Genomic DNA, 3,638 nt, shown 5'->3' with positions numbered 1-3,638 from the left:
AAAAATTAATTAATTTCATAAATTAATTATTAAATAGAACTTAATTAATTAATATTAAAATAAATTAATTTAACACATATCTATCTTTATATATTTAAATCATATTTAATATATAAATTTCTCCTATTCCGTTTAATCTTTAATTAAACACATAATTCTATCTCATGTAATTAATAATTTCTCTTAATTCTAATTTGAACGTTTCAAATTAACTTATCACGCTATTCTAGAGCTAGTCCGTTACAAGCTAGTAGGAGACCTTGCAGACCTACAGATCATGGGTCTCCAACGATCCAAGATTAATTGGCTAAACTCATTAGACCCAAATTAATCCTCATTCGTTAACTAATGGGTCATTCCACTAAAGCCCGCTAGAAAGACTTTCTTACTTAGCTTAGTTCTCCTACCCCCTCTGAGGAGAGGAACCTCACCGAAGCCTGCCGAGACCCCCCGGGCAGAAGCTTCACGACATTTTCAAGCACTATTTGACTCTCTTTTCAAAGTCCCTTTTCATCTTTCCCTCGCCCATGTATGTTTGCTATCGGTCTCTCGCCCATTATTAGCCTGGACAGAATTTACGCCCGTGGGCTGCATCCAAAACACCACTCAGTTGACAGCGCCGATCGTGGTGCGACAGAAGGTCCAAGCGCAAGGGGCTCTCCCCTCTTTGGCGCCTCCCTTCAAGGGGACATGTGCCCGTCCGCCGCTGTGAGGACGCTGATCTCCAGACTATACAATATCGGACGTCAAGGCGCCCGATTCTAAGCTGGGCTCTTCCCGTTCCGCTCGCGTTTACTAGGGGAATCCTTGTAAGTTTCTTTTGCCTCCGCTTATTGATATGGAACATTTACTCAGCGGGTTCAGTCCCGCTACCTTGGGTCGCTCGAAGCGCATCCTTTCGGTACAACGCTCAGCTAAGGGTCAATGCCATGAGTCCGTTGGAGGCAGGGGTCGAGGCCGCGACATGGTAACTGGGTTGGATCAAACCACCGTAGTGTCGCGACGAGTGCGCCCGAGGACTCGAATTTAGCCATCCGCACGACGTTGCGCACGGGAGGCCAAACATGTGCCCCCGCGCTGCACACGAAGTTGTGTGGAGGGGGCAGCGTGCGTGACGCCCAGGCAGACGTCCCTCGCCAGAAGGCTCGGCCGCAAACTTGCGTTCAAAGACTCGGTGTTCGCGGGATCCTGCAATTCACACCAAGTATCGCATTCGCTGTTCATTTCATCATGCGAGAGCCGGATATCCGTGCGAGATCGTTGTAGTAATACGACTAGAAATGCTCCGCCCCGCACACCGAGGCCGGGCAGGGCAGGATCATTTCAGTTCCTCTGCGCGACCTGCGCGGTGGTTTGGTTGTTAGGGGCGCGGGTCGAGGGGAGGGGGGCAGGCAAAGAGCATGCTTCCCCCCCCCTCGACCTGCACGTTTGTTTCTTAAACGTAGTTTCGAGGGTCGTTTGATGATTTAGGCATCAACAATGATCCTTTCCGCAGGTTCACCTACGGAAACTTGTTACACTTTCTCCTTCCTCTAATGATAAGGTTCAGTGGAATTCTCGCGACGTCGCGGGGCAGCGAACCGCCACTCGCCGCGATCCGAACACTTCACCGGGACATTCATGGTAGGAGCGACGGGCGTGTGTACAAAGGGCAGGACGTAATCAACGCGAGGCTTAGACTCCGCTTACTAGAATTCCTGTTGAAGACCAACAATTGCAATGATCTATCCCCTCAGATGAAATTTCAAGATTACCGGGCCTGTCGCCAAGGCTATAGACTCGTTGAATACATAAGTTGTAGCGCATCTCTTCTCTTTTTTTTCTAAAAACGTTGCACTCCTCTCACTGTAGATATATTATGTCTACATGATTTAACCATAATCAACAAGTTGACCCTTCACAGGTTGTTCATAATAACGGTTGGGTCAAATATCTTTTTTACCCCCGAGATTACGTCTTATTCCTCAAGTTTCTATTGATCCTCTAATGAATAACTGGTTTGTGATCCAATCACCAAACCAAACTCTCTCAGCCTAGTGAAAGGGTGGGGCCCCTTGTTCAAGACCTAGATTCAGTACTTGAGAGAACAACCTTTTTCCTATCCCTAAATCAGGTAGGCGTGAACTCCGTCTTGCACCCTATATCCCCAACTATCTATCCGGTCTTATCCCTGAAATAGGAGTCTTATTGAGCCGGCGTTGTTGAGCCAACCCTCAACTATGAAAATCTAAAGGAAATCCCGAACAAACAGGATTTCATAGTTAGCTCAGGATTAAGATTGAGTTACCTAGGTCATCTAGGTGAAATAGTCAATCTTAAATAGTAAATAGCATTATAAAGTAAGAGTGACTTATTTCTTGGTTCTGATCTTATACGAACTCATTGCATAGGATGCCCCTACTCCTCATATCATAACATGTACGAACTAGGATCACATCGCATGTAGCACTTTACAACTCTTTGTAACAACTACAGAGTAGGCTGCATCCAATGGTGTTACCAGAATAAGGTACCCAACCTCATTCATGTACCATAGATCATTTTGACTATTTACTTGAACCCGATCCATTCTTATGTCTCCACATAAAGTTCAAGTACTCATACAATAGTCATTGGTCTTAGTTTATTGGATTTAGACTTTCATACAATCTATGAGATCAATAACAAGTATATTGATAATAGAAAATGTTTATTATTTTACAAACTGTGAGTTTTTAAGACATAAAAGCCAACACAACTGTATCTCTAAACCTGCCATCTGCAGCTTTAACTGGCATCAACCGTCTCTCTGGTCCTTTGACAACACTAAATTGACATCCGTACAGTGTGGAATTTATGTGGCCAACTTTCACTACCTGGGATCCCAAATATGATTTTATACTAGTGACTACCAAACTCACACCTGTAATCCTCATCATCCAACTTGCCAATAGAGATGAGATTTATTTTCATCCTAGGCACAAACCTGATATCTCATAGTACTAACTTTTCTCCAAACTTTGACTTCAGATTAATGTTCCCAATCCCAACGATCTTGGAAACTCTTTCATTCCCCATTCTCACTAGACCATGATGTCCTGATGTGAAAGATGTGAATTTGAAGTTATATGTACAGAAATTTCACTATCAGTTGTCCATTTAGATGAGTGGTTACTACTTTGGTGTAACTCTCAACATATGCATAGATTTATAGTTACTTCTTCAGTTTCAACCAAATTTACCTTCTGTTTCTTTTTCTAGTCCTCTTTTGATTTCCTACATTGATTTTTGAAGTGGCCCTTTTGTGATAGTAAAAGCACTTTATCTCCTTATTCCTATTTCTCAACTTCTTATTACAAGTACTTGACCCATCATTTTCAGAGTCCACCTTGCCTTTACTTTTAATCACCACTAAAGCTGAACCTACAATATATTTTTGTTGGATTTTATGTCCTAAAACTCGTAGTTTGTAAATTAATAAACATATTCTGTTTTGTTTTTCGATAAAATTGTTATTGAAATTATAATCTTGAATCCAATAAACTAAGGTCCTGAGGCTATTGAATGTAGTTTGAACTTTATGTAGTGACATAAATGTGGATCAAGTTCAAATATATAGTCAAAATGGTCTATAGTATATGAATAAGGTTGGGCGCCTT

This window comes from Benincasa hispida, chromosome 2 (assembly GCF_009727055.1).
Source record: "Benincasa hispida cultivar B227 chromosome 2, ASM972705v1, whole genome shotgun sequence".
Classification (NCBI taxonomy): domain Eukaryota; kingdom Viridiplantae; phylum Streptophyta; class Magnoliopsida; order Cucurbitales; family Cucurbitaceae; genus Benincasa; species Benincasa hispida.
Note: the sequence above shows the minus strand (reverse complement) of the source record.